The sequence below is a fragment of the Lithobates pipiens genome, unplaced genomic scaffold (assembly GCF_037356315.1).
Source record: "Lithobates pipiens isolate NorthernLeopardFrog02 unplaced genomic scaffold, aLitPip1_a1.2 Scaffold_16, whole genome shotgun sequence".
NCBI lineage: Eukaryota > Metazoa > Chordata > Amphibia > Anura > Ranidae > Lithobates > Lithobates pipiens.
In genome coordinates this window covers 198,578,358-198,595,386 of record NW_027507748.1, presented here as the reverse complement: position 1 = coordinate 198,595,386, position 17,029 = coordinate 198,578,358, and positions in this window count along the sequence as shown.

Sequence of the window (17,029 nt, the reverse complement as noted above, 5' to 3'; positions counted from 1 at the left end):
GGAATGCACCCACCATTGCCAGGAATGCACCCGCCATTGCCAGGATTTCACTCACTATTGCAAGGAATGCAGCCACCATTGCCAGGAATGCACCCACCATTGCCAGGAATGCAGCCACCATTAGTCAGGAATGCAGCCACCATTGCCAGGATTTCACTCACTATTGCCAGGAATGCAGCCACCATTAGCCAGGAATGCAGCCACCATTAGCCAGGAATGCAGCCACCATTTCCAGGAATGCAACCACCATTGCCAGGAATGCAGCCACCATTGCCAGGATTTCACTCACTATTGCCAGGAATGCAGCCACTATTGCCAGGAATGCAGCCACTATTGCCAGGAATGAAGCCACCATTAACCAGTAATGCAGCCACCATTTCCAGGATTTCACTCACTATTGCCAGGAATGCAGCCACCATTGCCAGGAATGCAGCCATCATTAGCCAGGAATGCAGCCACCATTGCCAGGAATGCACCCACCATTGCCAGGATTTCACTCACTATTGCCAGGAATGCACACACCATTGCCAGGAATGCAGCCACCATTGCCAGGATTTCACTCACTATTGCCAGGAATGCAGCCACCATTGCCAGGAATGCAGCCACCATTGCCAGGAATGCAGCCACCATTGCCAGGAATGCAGCCACCATTAGCCAGGAATGCAGCCACCATTGCCAGGAATGCAGCCACCATTGCCAGGATTCCACTCACTATTCTCACTCACCGCCTCCTATCTCAGAGGCAGCCAGACTGAGCCTATATATCTTTTGTGGCCCGTCGGGGGCCACAAAAGATATCTATGTTTAGATAACCAGGCGGGCCGTTCAAAACTGGGCCATGGGCCGCGATTGGCTCACGGGCCGGACTTTGGACATGCCTGATATAAGTGGACCTTAGATTTTTATCTTGAAATACTCCTTTAAAAAAATATTTTACTGATGTTGGCCAAGAATGTTTTTGTTTAATCTTCTAGCAATGTTATGTGCAAAGTACTTATATTTTTTTTCCTGTTTTGACTCCACAGTTCCCTTCAATGCCACAGGAATGGCAGACTGTGGCCTCCCATCTTGCAGACCGTTGGCACTTTCCCAACTGTGGAAGGGCTATAGATGGGAAGCACATCCACATCATGCCACCACCCCATTCGGGGTCTTACTGTTATAACTATAAGGGGTTTAATAGTATAGTGTCAAGCTGTCAAGAAGGGCCGAAGGCGGCCGAAAGCTGCCAAGAAGGGCCGAAGGTGGGCAAAAGTCGCAGAGAAGAGCCGAAAGTGGCTGAAAGCCGCCCAGAGGCTTAAAACTGTGGAGGATCAGCGTATAACACACACCCGAGATTTCCCCCTGAGGGGAAAAAGGTGCCGATAAATACGGTAACCTGTATCTGCCCAAAACATTGTATTAACCACTTGACCACTGGGCACTTAAACACCCTTAACCACTACAATACAGGGCACTTTCACCCCCTTCCTTCCCAGCCCGATTTTCAGCTTTCATCGCTCTAGCGCTTTCAATGACAATTGCGCGGTCATGCTACACTGTACCCAAATGAAATTGTTATCATTTTGTTCGCACAAATAGAGCTTTATTTTGGTGTTATTTATTCACGACTCCGTTTTTTATTTTTTGCGATATAAGCGCAAAAAAAGCGGAAATTTGGAAAAAAAACAATATTTTCTTTTTTCTATTTGAAAAGAAATCCAATAAAATAAAATTTTGTCATAAATTTAAGCCAAAATGTATTCTGCTACATGTTTTTGGTAAAAAAAATTCCGTTAAGTGTATAATAATTGGTTTGCGTGATCAGGGACATATGTACGCAAATGATCATGTACATATGTGTGCAGGTGATCACGTACATATGTGTGCAGATAATCATTAGGACATGTGATTTTAGTGGGACATATGTGGGGGACATGTTTTTATTATTAGGGACATGTGTTTTTATTATTTGGGGACATGTATGTTTTGGGGACATGTGTGTTTTGGGGACATATGTGGGGACTGTGTTTGTACTGTGTGGTGTGTTGTGTGTTGACACTAGACTGATGATCAGTGAGTAAAAAGCTGTAAAAAACAGCTCATACTCACTGATCATCAGCCGGCTGCAGCGTTCTGCTCTCCTCTCCTCAGCGATGACTTCCGTGTGAGGAGAGGAGAGCCGATTGCCTAGCAACCGGCTGTTTACATCACATGACGGCCATGATTGGACACGGCCGTCATGTGATCAGGAGGGCCAATCACAGAGCCCTCCTGCCGATCTGAGATGTGCCGTGTCCGGGTGACACGAGCACATCGGGATCGCACCGCTGCGCGGGCACGCGCGCACGCGATCCCGCTACTTCTGGACGGCTCCCACCCGGCCGTATATATGCATTGGCTGGGTGGGAAGTGGTTAATAACCAGACCAATTTTCAGCTTTCGGTGCTCTCACATTTTGAATGACAATTACTCAGTCATGCAACACTGGACCTATATGACATTTTTGTCCTTTTTTTCACACAAATGGAGCTTTCTTTTGGTGGTATTTAATCACTGCTCGGTTTTGCTGGGTATCTCCGAGGATGGCTGGGTATCTCAGAGTATGGCTGGGTATCTCAGAGTATGGCGTTGCAGAGTATTGTGTTGCAGAGCATTGCAGGATATTAGCGGGTGTTGCAGAGTGTTGCAGGGTATTGGCGGGTGTTGCAGAGCATTGCAGAGTGTTGCAGGGTATTGGCGGGTGTTGCAGAGCATTGCAGAGTGTTGCAGGGTATTGGCGGGTGTTGCAGAGTGTTGCAGGGTATTGGCGGGTGTTGCAGAGTATTGCAGAGTGTTGCAGGGTATTGGCGGGTGTTGCAGAGCATTGCAGAGTGTTGCAGAGTATTGCAGAGTGTTTCAAGGTATTGGCGGGTGTTGCAGAGCATTGCAGAGTGTTGCAGGGTATTGCAGAGTGTTGCAGGGTATTGCAGGGTATTGCAGAGTATTGCAGAGTAATGGCAGGGAATTGAGGGGTTAAATTTCGGTGAGCAGCGATGTGGGCACTGCAGATGCAGCCCACAGCGCTGCTGACACCGATCTCTTCCCCCTCTGCTGTACCGATCGGTACAGAGAGGGGGAGGGAGGAACCGGCGTCATAACATGACGCCGGTTTGTTTACAAGTGATCACTCCGTCATTTGACGGAGTGATCACGTGGTAAACGGCCGCGATAAGCGGCTGTTTACCGTGATCCGTGATGCCACAGGACCCGGCGGTCACGGATGCTCTCGAGTGCGCCAGGGGGCGCGCGAGAGCGGAATTTCACTAACCTGAAAAACTTGCCATTTTAAAATGTCCTACAGTAAAGAAAATCACATGGCGCAACATGCAAGTAATAATAAAGAATTGGAACACATGACCTCTACAAACATTTTCTAAGCACTATCTTGATCCTCCTATACTGATTCACCTCAGTTTCAGGTCTGACCAGCATTTCCTTATTTGCTCCTTTGTTCATCGTACCCCAAAATTTCTTTGCAGACTCTTCACAACTTTCGTCATAATTTTGGCCTTTCTCACATTCGGTTGGTGTGCGGTCCATTCTTGCAATCATAGTCGTTCCTCCTCAAGATGTCCACCATCTCCACCATCTCAAGAAAGGACATAATTGTAGCCTTAAATTGCCGCCTCCGGGATCGGGACGTTTTCGCCCTCTGGGCTTTCCTCCTCCTCGTTACTCCAATCACACACCTGCTGTGTCTCCGCCATGTCGCTCCTACTGTGCGCCGAAGAGAAGGGGCAGGTAATAGACTAGAAAGAACGTTAGGGGCGGGCGATACGAGTGATGCATGCACAGTGTATATAAAGTAACACGCATGTGTCGTACTTACGATCGTTGTGCTGAGGAAGGAGGACGAACAGTCTAACGAAGGTAAAATCTTAACTTTGGTACGTCAGTGGCCTATACTGCTTCAAGATTGAGGCCTATATTGGGATACGTTTATGAGAGTTTAGGCTGACATTAGTGTTTTTGTCTTGTGTATTATCTTACAGAAAATATGAATCACTTTAAGGACCCTGAATTTATGGCCAGTTTCATTGACAAGTACAGGGAGATGAGGAATTTGTGGAAGGTGAAACACAGCTTATATTATAATAAAAAAGCTGCGGTTTCTGGACGACCAGACTGAAAGCAGGGAATCTCTTTTTACCATTCCCTGCAGCCTGCCCTCCACCCTTCCCTCAACCCCAGCAGAGGCTGACAAGGAACAACCTGGGCCTTCCATCCTGGAAGAAGTGGATGTGCCCAGCTGGAGCCAGGTACAGTATATTATTTTTAGACATATTTATTGTTATTATTAGAGATGTTATTATTAGAGATGTTAACTAGATATTATAATTACTAGCAAATTAAAGTGATGTATACATATCAATAGACAGTAGTGGCCAAAAATGTTTGGGACAAGAATGAAAAATGCTGGGGTCAGAATTTATTAACATTCAATTTGCAAGTCATGAGCTGAAAATTGTGTGTGATTGATGAGGCAAAAACTCAAACTATGTCCCTTTTTTATACACAGGATGAGCTTAGCCAGGAGGGAGGTCTGGAAAGCATCAGCCATTGGCAGGCCCAGTAGGAGCCTCGCCCAATCCCAGGTGCCTCCCCTATGCCTTACAACCAAAAGGCCCAGAAAGGGGATGATGACGGAGGAGGCAGCACTGGGCCTCATTAGGGAAGAAAGTGATGTCCTCAGGAGCCCCCCCCCCCCAACGCTGAAGAGGCCTATGGATGCTATCTAGCCACAAGATTGCTGAAATAGGAGGAGGGCCAACGCCTCCTCTGTGAGGGAATTATTTTTGATGCCCTTCATAAGGGATTGAGTGGCCAGCTGACTGAGAACAGCCACATATATGAGCAAGCCCATCCTCCTCCTGCCACAAGTCCACCACCAGAGGCACAGCCTCCATGGAAGGCTGCAGAGAAGGGTGGAGGGAAGGGAAGAAAGTGATGGCCTGGGTTCAGTCTGATCTGACAGAAGACACAGGCTGGTGTAGTACCACAGCCTGGGAACAGATATGTCATCTGCTGCTGGTCCTAATCTCTGGGAGTCCTGGACTAGATGTGCTCCAAATTATATGGACTCCTCAAGCTACCAATTTTCTTTTATACAGACTTGATGTGTGCCCCGGGGGGCTTTGCAAATTCCAAAAGTCTCTCCAGCGTTTCCCCCCTCTTTATTTTGTTACCCAGAATAAATGGAGATTTTATTTTCAGAAAATATTTTCCTATGTGTTTTTCTTCAAATAGGACAGTTTCTTTGCGAGTAGGCAGGTACATTTCTAAAAGACAATGTCAAATTAACAAGGGACATCAACCTCCTTGAGGTTAATAAAAAAAATGCAAGATAATAATGTTATTGTGGTAACTTGACACCTAAAAAATAAAATGATATATGGAGATCACTAGAAAATCATTTTTCAATAATCCAAAAAAAGGAGATCTTGATGAAATAAAATAAAATAAAAGATGACCATAAAAAGTAATTTTAAACATTATTATGGAGATCGTGACTTCAAAAAATAGAATATTATTCATGAGATCAGGAGAAATAATGAAGAAATAAGTTTGTGTGAATATGAGCAACAAAACAACTTCATTCTTCTAGCATTAAAAGAAGAAAAGAATGTGCTGCATTAAAAGATCACAGAATTTGCTGCGTGAGGAATGTTCTAGCTCCATTACGAACGCTAGTTTTACCACACCGAGCCCTACCGTCTCGTACTTGCTTCAGAGCATGCGTTGTTTTTGGTCTATTGGAACAGCATACAGACGAGCAGTTTTACCGATTTATTTTTATTTTTTTAAGGTAAGACTTGCAAAACGAAAACGCTTGCTATGGAGAGGAAGGCAGCGAAAAGTGATTGCTGACCTCAAAACAGCCACAAAATAAAATGAAAGACAAAATGCCCCCATTAATAAGAACAGCAACAAAAAAAATCAGACACAGGCTTTTTTTGCCCAAAACGCTAGCAATTAGAGTTAAAATTACACTTTACTAACTATGTATTATTTTTCTTTGCTGTTTGTCAGCTTTCTCTATAATTTTCCCACAGCAGTTTCTAATTCACTGACATTGCTCTCTGTCAACCTTTTATAATGGGAGGGCTGGCTTAACCAAAGCCCCTTATTGGCCCTTCTGAGCCTGATGGCTGTAGTTCCAGTTCCAAGGTCATGCAATGCATTATGGTTTAAAAAAATCTCCAGGGTTAATCTGTACATAAATTCACCAGGACAATTTCGAGCCCATAGGATTTGACTTGAGCCCATGGTAGCGATGAACCCAAACCTTGTCGTTCTATTGGCTCACTGTAGAGACAAATGCTGCCTTACAAGAATGACTTAACAGAATTATAAACAGTAATTGCAAAACTGTTAACTTCTATGTATTTCATCTGTGTGGTCAGCTGTTTGGCCAGAGTTTAGCTGTCAGCACATACCTCCTAGAAAAATTATTAACATGCAAAGCTTAGATAATATGAATACCATAATTGACTGTAGCACTCAAAAATCAAGGATCCTATCATCATGTGTGTTAGTGTTTTAAAAAGGGACATTTCCAGGGCAAATCTCCAAAGCCTGTTGGCAAGCATCTACTGGCAGGGATGAGAAAAAACATGGATATTTAAAGAGATGTCTTTTCAATACAAGCATATAAACAGATCAGCCATAACATTATGATCACCCACCATAACATTATGACCACCCACCTAGTATTGAGTAGGTTCCCCTTTTTCCACCAAAGTAGCCCTGAAACATTGAGGCCTGGAATCCAAAGTAAGATCCACATGAATGGCAGGACCCAAGTTCGCCAGCTTTTATATAGTGGGCAAGTATTTATTTTCTCCTCCTCCTTTCCTGGGTTCTTGTTTTCTCCTAGAGATTTCAGAGAACATCTGAATTATATTGGACTAGTAATTAATTATTAGGAATCTACTTCTAAAATTAAAGTGACACTACACATTATTATTTTTATACAAAGATTATTCATACGCATCCACTACTTATTGGCCCTATAGTCTATTATTTATGAAATTGTTCTCATAAGCTCCGAAACCTCTACCCCCCTCCCCCAGTGTCTTCCATATTGAATGAGCAGTGCACATCAATTTTGATCATGTGCACTGCTCTGTTATGTGCACATTATCACATATTCCATAGTCTATAGTCCATCCTAAGAGCGAACAGAGAAGATGGCTTAGCTCCTACGCACAATGGGGAGAATAAATGTAGTCACCCTCTCACAGAATGTTGGATTACAGAAGCAAAAAAAGGAATTTGTCAATTTGGAGGAGACTGAAACCAATAAAAGGTACTTTTTGGAATTAAAAATACATATTTGTTTTTTTAAACTGGGGTTTAGTGCCACTTTGAAGAATAACAACTCTAGTAGCTGGGCCCAAAAAAGGCAAGCAGATTGCAAAGAATTAGCCGCTAGTGGCACCTGTGGTCTCTCTGCAGCTGTTTTTTTTCATCAGAAAGTCTCATTTAAATTTTCCTGAGACTATCATTTGAAAACAGCAGTGCCTTAGACTCACATTGCATATATACAGCTCTAAGCCCTTGTACACACGGTCGGACATTCCGACGGAAAATGTCAGATCGGACCGTGTTGTCGGATAATCCAACCGTGTGTGGGCTCCATCGGACTGTTACCGTCGGAATATCCGACCAACAAAGTTTTAGAGAAGGGCTATAAAATTTTCCGACAACATGGTCCGATCGGTCTTTGTCCAATCGTTTGTAGAGAATTCCGAACAGACAAAGTGCCACGCATGCTCAGATCAAATTCCTAGACCAAAGCTATTGGCTACTAGCCTGAACGTAGTCCCATCGTAACGAAATAACGTCACCACGTTCTGAATGATCAGATTTTCCGACAACTTTGTCCGACCGTGTGTATGCAACAGTTTCGGACAAAATCCGTTGGACAAAATCCGTCGGACAAAATCCAACGGATTTGGTTGTCTGAATGTCCGACCGTGTGTACAAGCGCTTAGGCTGTAGGCAGCGGCATGTACCAGGAAATTCACTACTATTCTTGGAGAGATTCCAGAGAAAAGGTAGATTTTTCAAGTTACTGTTTAGGCACAATTAACATTTCTAAATGTTCCTTACAGAATAGGACATTTTCACTTTTTGAGTTCAGGTCCACTTTAGGAAAACTATTCATTAAAAGTACAGCAGTGTTACAGAACATGCATAGGGCTGAAGCTCTTAGCACTGCTCTGTCAAAGATACTGCAGATATTATGCAATATGACCATGCCTAAAGGGTTTTTTACATTTTTATGGACATTGACATACTCAATGGAATCATATCCATATGTTTCTATACCCGGCCATTAAACATTAAATGGCAAAAAAAGTAAGGAAAAGCAGAACTTCTAATTGTTTCTCACTTAATAACACAGTGCCCTTGGAAAGGTCTGCACTATACCTATTCCTTATTCTGAAATCAATGAGTATTTATACACAGTATTGGGAGTACATCAGCAATCTGTGGGAAGGAATAATTGTGGTTCGGATCTTCAGTTTTATTGGATTGATCATTAAAAAAGAGTTGATAAAATGTATGGTTTTGAGTGAAAAAGATCTTGAATGAACTTCTCTTTGATTAAATTAGAATGCATTTTTAAAAAGGGAGTTTTTTTTTCATTTTAGATATAGAACAAATTAAGGTCTGGAAAATGGTTCCAGATACAGATGTGAAATATTAGAATGTCTTATATATTTAATATGCAACACAGATAATTGCCACTTAAAGTGGATTCAAACCCACTATATATATTGTATATATTGTACTTAGTGAAGTGACTAGCTATCATGGTCAGGGGTCAAGCTTGGAGACCAATAGCTATAGCAGTAGAGAGACTCCCACTGACCAGCTGGGTAAGTGCACAAGAAGGTCACCCTGGCCGATGATGCAATCTCACCCAAGGTGCATTGTCTAAGTGCTAAGTGGTATTCACTACAGCTCCTGAAGGTGGAGATGGGATTTTTCTACATTTTATTACCATGTTGCAGTCCTAAAAATTGCCCTACCAGGAGGGAGCGCAAGCAAGGGTCTAGTAGAAAATATAGCAGGTAGGGATCAAGCAGAAGCGTAGTCAGTAAACAAAAAAAGTTGGTAAAAAGAAGTCGCAGGTTGGGATCAAGCAGAAATGTAGTTGAGGAACAAGTCAGAGGTTTTCAATGAGTGGTAGAAGACATAGGGACAGCTGCAGGTATGCAAAAGAGGAAGATATCAGCTGGAGAGAGCACAATAATCTGGCAAGCAGGAAGTCCACAGGCATTGCATAAAAATTAGTTCAAGGTTCACCAGAAACAAAGTACATGACAAGATTATCCAAGGGATCAGACAGGTTGCTGTAAAACATCTCAGGTGACTCAACAAGAACAGCTACTGCTGAATGCAGCAGAGATTGTGGGTTCAGATCCCAGTCCTGACACTAGCCTCAGATGATACACAGTGATGAAACAAGCCCTCCTACATCAACTTTACCTGTTTATTTGCAGCCTTCTACAAAACACAGATTAAAGGATTTTAACCAGCAGTAGAAGTAGTGTACGGGGGTCTGATGTCATACACACTGCAGAGGTAGAATGCAGAGCTGAGTGTAATCTAAGAACTAAGTGACACACACTCGTCTAAAAGGCTCACAGAGAAAAACACAGAGCTGAGTGTAATCTGAGAAATGTGATAGCGCCCCGCACAGGCTCAGAGAAATATAGAGCTGAGGGTACAAGTCATCTGCGGTGTGTATGTGCCATATCCCATGAGGCTTTGGATTCAGGTTAGTATACACTATAGTGGGATGTACTTTGTTCATTTTTCATGTCTGAGCTTTACAACAACTTTCATATATAGCCATCCCTGCTCCCTTCACATCCATTGTGCCCGGTATGACAGATTCGTTGTTGTAAATGTAGATGTGCAAAGACTCATTTATGTGTTATAATAAGGTATATATACGGTACAATATTCCTGGAAAAACTAAATTCATAGTAGTTTTGTGACATGATTAAAAATGTATGTGGCAGCTGAAGTAGGACAATACCAAAATTAAAAAGCCTCATAATATAAAAAAATGGTAATGATAGGAAAAGCCTACATAACACTACATAACACTACACTACATAAGCTACCATTCTAGTCTAATTAAATGCCAATTAAGCCTAAAGAGAAGATATTTGGGAATCTCCAAAGCACTACCTCAAATACCCAAACGCAGAATTCCTTACTTCTCAATCCAGTTGCGAGGTAGCTTTATTGCCTCCCCCCGCAAATCATCATAAATGCTAAGAAATAAATAATAATAATAATAATAATAAAATGAAAAATGCAGAGAGGATTGATGCCACTCCACCAGGCTTTATCATTTATTTGCAAAAACCCTCTGGTTTTAGAAAACATATGATTTTGTGTGTCATTAGTGTGACAATACTAAGGTCTGTAATGTGTGGTTTTACAATGTTTTGAAAAAATTGGCTTGGCTATCCAAAGTGAAAATTGACTGTGTCAACCACTGACAGGATGAGGGTTAATAAAACACCCTATCGACCATTTTTTTTTTTTTTTTTTCGTTTATTCTCTCATATCTGGATCTAACAAACATTTATGTGTTTATAATTTGTATTAAAATCTCTTTTATATAAACCAAAGTAAGGTATGTTTGCTGTCCCTTTATAGTGATTTTTTTAAAATAGTTTATTATTACGGGATGGGAGCACTTAGCGATGTCTAGTCATTTATTTGAATTGTACTCTTGTTAAAATATTCTTCAGAATTCCTAGAACCCTACACCAGGACCAGAGGAAAGGTAAAAAAGCTATCCCCAGAGAGAAAGCGCTGATCTATTCGGATGAGGTTACAGCTCATGAAGTTGAGCTATTTAGGCAAGCTGCAGGAGATTCAGCGGAACACGTTGAAAGGACATATGGAGGAACATATTAGACAAAATCAATGCACTGGCTCGTTGCCCCATAGACATTCGTGGGTTGCTTTCCCAGTAGTGACAGCATTTGCATACTTGCCAACACTCCTGATTTTCTAGGCATAAAGACTTGAATTAATTCTGTATAACAAAATACTTGCAGGGTGTGTAAATTTCCATAAAATTTAAACATCTGCAAAGCTCTATGCCATATAAATGTCTTTTATTTGTATTTATTTATTTCATAATGTTTGTGAAGCAATGCAAAACAAGAAAAAAATATAATTGTCACAATTAAATTGACTCTTTTAATGCACTCTGTGAGGGGGGGGGGGGGGGTATCTACTCAAGGCAAATTCACTTTGTACTACAAGTGCACTTGGAAGTAAAGTCGCTGTAGATCTGAGGGGGACATGCAAGGAAAATAAAAAAAATGCATTTTTGCTTGTACATGATTGGATGATAAAATCAGCAGAGCTTCCCCTCATTTCAGATCTTCCCCTCAGATCTAAAGTGACTGGACTTCCAAGTTCAGTGTAAAGTGGATTTTCCTTTAGTAAATAAACGCTGTAGAATTGCACTTGTTCTTAACATGAATGCTTGCTCTTTCAGGTCCCTCAGCTGAAGTTAACATCACTTGGCATCTGGCACATTGCTGTTATTTTATGTTTTTGAGACTAGATTACGGTAGATTGTTTTTAGTCAAACAGACCTTGCCTGGTAGACTTCGTAGAATTTAACATATAATTAACATTTTCAAAAAATGAAACACAATTATAACTACAAAAATATTTATATTGGGATATCATATCTTTCATTGCAATATAATGTAATATATTAGAATTATTATTATTATTTTTTTAACTGTATGAAGTCGTGGTCCGGTTCATATTTCTTCCCCTTGTTGCCTGACACCAAACCATCATATTCTTTTGCTAGCGACATCCTGGTTATTAAACGTTTATATATATATATATATATATATATATACACACACATACAGTATATATGTGTATATACTTGCACATACAGTCTCTCACAAAAGTGAGCACACCCCCTCACATTTTTGTAAATATTTTATTACATCTTTTCATATGTCAACAGTGAAGAAATGACACTTTGCTACAATGTAAAGTAGTGAATGTACAGCTTGTATAACAGTGTAAATTTGCTGTCCTCTCAAAATAACTGAACACACAGCCATTAATGTCTAAACCACTGGCAACAAATGTGAGTACAACCCTAAGTGAAAATGTCCAAATTGGGTCCAATTAGCCATTTTCCCTCCCCAATGTCATGTGACTTGTTGGTGCTACAAGGTCGCAGGTGTGTTAAGTTTGGTGTTATCACTCTCACTCTCTCATACTGGTCACTGGAAGTTCAATATGGCACCCCATGGCAAAGAACTCTCTGAGGATCTGAAAAAAAGAATTGTTGCTCTACATAAAGATGGCCTAGAGTATAAGAAGATTGCCAAGACCCTGAAACTGAGCTGCAGCATGGTGGCCAAGACCATACAGCGGTTTAACAGGATAGGTTCCACTCCGAACAGGCCTCGCCATGGTCGAGCAAAGAAGTTGAGTGCATGTGGTCAGCATCATATCCAGAGGTTGTCTTTGGGAAATAAACATATGAGTGCTGCCAGCATTGCTGCAGAGGTTGAAGGGGTGGGAGGTCAGCCTGTCAGTGCTCAGATCATATGCCGCTCACTGCATCAAATTGGTCTGCATGACTGTCATCCCAGAAGGAAGCCCCTTCTAAAGATTATGCACAAGAAAGCCCGCAAACAGTTTGCTGAAGACAAGCAGACTAAGGACATGGATTACTGGAACCATGTCCTGTGGTCTGATGAGACCAAGATAAACTTATTTGGTTCAGATGGTGTCAAGCGTGTGTGAGGAGTACGAAGACAAGTGTGTCTTGCCAATAGTCAAGCATGGTCGTGGGAGTGTCATGGTCTGGGGCTGCATGATTGCTATCGGCACTGGGGAGCTACTGTTCAAGGGGAACCATGAATGCCAACATGTACTGTGACATAGTGAAGCAGAGCATGATCCTTCCCTTCCGAGACTGGGCCGCAGGGCAGTATTCCAACATAAAGACCCCAAACACACCTCCAAGACAACTACTGCCTTGCTAAAGAAGCTGAGGGTAAAGGTGATGGACTGGACAAGCATGTCTCCAGACATAAACCCTATTGAGAATCTGTGGGGCATCCTCAAATGGAAGGTGGAGGAGCGCAAGGTCTCTAAAATCAGGCTCTAAAATCAAGCAGACTAAGGACATGGATTACTGGAACCATGTCCTGTGGTCTGATGAGACCAAGATAAACTTATTTGGTTCAGATGGTGTCAAGCGTGTATGGCGGCAACCAGGTGAGGAGTACAAAGACAAGTGTGTCTTGCCTACAGTAAAACATGTTGGTGGGAGTGTAATGGTCTGGGGCTGCATGAGTGCAGGATTCACCATAAGGGGGATAAAACATAAAAGGCGCCTCGCATGGTGAAATACAACCAATGATGGTTTATTGAAAAAATAGAAAATAAAACAAGACTAATAGTCTATAAAAATCACGTGATACATAAAAACAAAGTAATTGCAATGTGGGGAGCAACAAAAATGCAACAAAATGCTGGCCAGCATGGATGTGTCCAACCCATCTGGTAAGAGTACCTAACTTTCTTTAATCTGTCTAATATCAACTTGCAAGAGGCTCTGAGGTCTCGGAAGGTTGCAAACTACTCTGCCACGAATACCATCTGACATCTGCAAAAAAGTCCCAGATGTACTACTTTGAGATCCATAGAGATTAATTTTGGGACTGGTTACACTCATTTATTGACTTTAGTGGACTTTTTCACCAATAACATTTGTTTGTTTTGTTTTTTTCAATGCATATTTTCACTTATGGATATAGGTACCATCAATGCTGCCTCATCAGTCCACATCATTGCAGCCTCACTATTGCTATCTGTGCAGCCTGATCAATGCCTATCTTCAGCCTAGAGGGGACAGGGGCCAGGAGATGGGACTTATTATTACAGAGGCCATCATGTGCTTTCACTGTGGTGGAGTGCCATTTTTTATAAATAGCACATCATTGCAATATACAGTAGCAGCCAACACACGGCAGCACACTGCATGCATATATACTGTGATGGAAAAAAGCATCATGCGTGTCTTCTGGTCCATTGCAGCACCTTTACAACCCATTCATAGTGAAAGGGCTGCATTAGCACAATGTACATTTATGGGTGAGCATTTTCCCTCTGCAAAGGGATACCCATAGCAAAAAGAAGGGGGGAGGGGGAGGGACAGCATGCCAGAGGTGAACAATAGGACAGGCAGTTATTTTATAAGGCAGGGGGTGTCGAACTCAAATTCATCGGGGCAGCATCAGCAGTATGGTTACTCTCAAAGGGCCAGTTGCGTCTGTAGGACTATGTGTCCAATCTTTATTATCATAAATAATTGTCACTGCATTTGTTTGTTACCGGTTTTACAGAGTGCAGGGTACAGGAGTATGCTGCGTATGGAGTGCGGGGTACAGGAGTATGTTGCATACGGAGTGCGGGTTATGGAAGTATGCTGCGTACGGAGTGCAGGGTACAGGCGTATGCTATGCAGTGTGAAATAGCTGACCTCTGCACCCTCCACTCTCCTTCCATCCTCCCACCACAGCCCTCAAACCCCCTCCAAAAAAAAAAAAACACCTCTCACATCTGTGCTCTTCCCTACCTGGCCCAGCTCTGGTACCTCCTGTGTATGAGGATCTGTGTTCAGCACCACAACACAGCAAGTCCTTAAGTAGCCTCCTCTCAGGCTACAACCCACTGGATTAAAAAAAACATTGCAGTCGGAGCTGTCAGAAACCTCCGACACTGACGGGCCAACCGTACATGCGCTCATCTCAGAAACAGCCAGCGCTGCTAGAGGGACTGAGGAGGCGAGAGAGCAGGAGATGTTCCCTTGAAGATAGGCTGGTCACGCATGCACTCGCACAAAGCCAACGACGTTCGTGTGACGGAGGATGTTTACTCATGTTGCCTGGGAGGCAAAAGAGATGGCGGCCACCGGCCATTTTGTGGGCTGGATTCAGCCTGCGGGCCTTATGTTTGCCACCTGTGGTATAAGGTATCAGTAGCCCTTTAAGGAAGGTGGAGGTGGCTAGGGGCTGGGAGGGGTCCTGGGAAGTTTGGGGGGGGGAGTGAGCAGTGAGCAGCCAGTTGGGAGAATAAAGTGAAAGGAGAAGCTTGCCCATCCATCTCCTCGTTTCTTCCACAGTGCTCGGCATTGCCGACATCGAACAATTGATCTCGTGGTTATGAGCGGCGGCAACCACCAGAGCAACGGTCTGGCTACAGTCACAGGTAGCGGCGCTTGTAGGGGAGCGGGATACAGCAAGGGTCACGGGGAGGCAGATGATCCCACGTGTTCCTGGTCACAGCCTCTGGAGCGCTTCAGTCCAGACCCCTCCCCAGAGGCCCGACAGGGACATTTTGGCCCCCCAGCCAGCGTACTACGGCTGCAGCAGGAGTTGAGGCTGGGAGGAATCCGTGCCATAGATGGAGCTCAGTAGGGGGGAGACGAGTGCCACACATGGCTCCTCCCCTGCACGTCGCAGGTGTCTGTAGCACGCAGCCGCTGTGGCAGTGGAAGGCCAGAGCAGACAGTCGGCGCTGCGAGGGAGAGTAATGACTTCTGGGGTGGCCGGTGGTTCTGTGGTGACCGAGGGGCAGAGCCTGAGGAGCACTCGCACAGCGGGAAATGGCAGTGGAGGTCATACGGCGGACGCTCAGGCCAGTAGTCCATCCATGAGGTCGGTGAGCGGGTCTGGTGTTCCAGGAAGGGAAAGTAGGATGGACCAGCAACACAGACCCTCGGTAGCCAGGTCAGGAGCACCTGGGATGCAATCAGTTATCGTTCGGCCAGTGGTGAGTGATGACAGGTTGGAAGGTGAACTGTCCGGGTCGGAGGTGGATGAGGACCAAGGACATCCGGCACTAATAGATTCCGGCACGGCGGCTGGTGGGCCCAGTCTTGGGCAGCCCGGTGAGTGTGTCTCTTCTTCATCTAGCTGTTCTTTATTGCAGGATTTGCTAGGTCAGGGTAGCAGGGGGGCCCCCTGTGATGAGTAGGTTGGCAGGGATGGGGGGCGATGGGACCCCCGCTAAGTGGACAGCGGACGTGGTAACAAATACTGGCGGGGTCCTTAGGGACTTGTTGTTTGGGTTACGCAAGTTGGTCCAGCGGTTTGAGCCAGGCGATGGGGGGACAGGGGGAGAGGAATGCAGTGGTTTCCCCCTTGCCAGTCTGCATAACGAGTGGTCCAGGCGCATCTTCTCTGGGGGAGGTTCGGGGGGGTTACTTTCCCAGTGATCCCGACTAGTGCTTCGGTGTCAGATAATCAAGAGAAAGCAGGGGACAGGAAGGGGATTCTGTTAGGCTGGCCGACTCCGCGACGTGCAAGGTCTACATTTGTTTTGAGGCTCCCTTGGGCGCCCATCTCAAAGTGGAAGTTAAGGAAAAAGTTTAGTATGTGTAGATCTTCACGTTACTGCCACTTGAAAAATTCAATCTGGATAGATTGAAGCCGAGGGGAGAATAAGAAGGAAGACGAGGAAGAAAGCTGCTATCGGCTGCTTTCTCGTACTTTCGCTAACTGGCTGCAGGCTTTCGCAATTTTAGCAAGTGTCATTGGAGAGAAGACCCCAGAGCATTTTTCTGCTCTGTTCGTTTATCTAGAAGCCATTAGCGATGCTCAGAGGACTTATGGAGGCATTGCTTGGCTGCGCTACAATGAGCAGTTTCGACAACGGATGCCCATCAGATCATCTCTGTTCTGGGACCACAAGGACATCAGCTTGTGGATGAAACTTATGACATCGGTACGGGCTCGGAGGTACCGGGGGATGACACCAGTGCGAGTGGAAAGTATACTCCCTTTCCTTGGTAGGTACCCCGATCGGCACATGGCAAGGTTGTTAGAGGACGAGTTTTCTTTTGGCTTTGTTCACTTTCATCCTTGCTACAGCCTTCTGTGGTTTCTGAGAAACTGCTGAAGGAAGTTACATT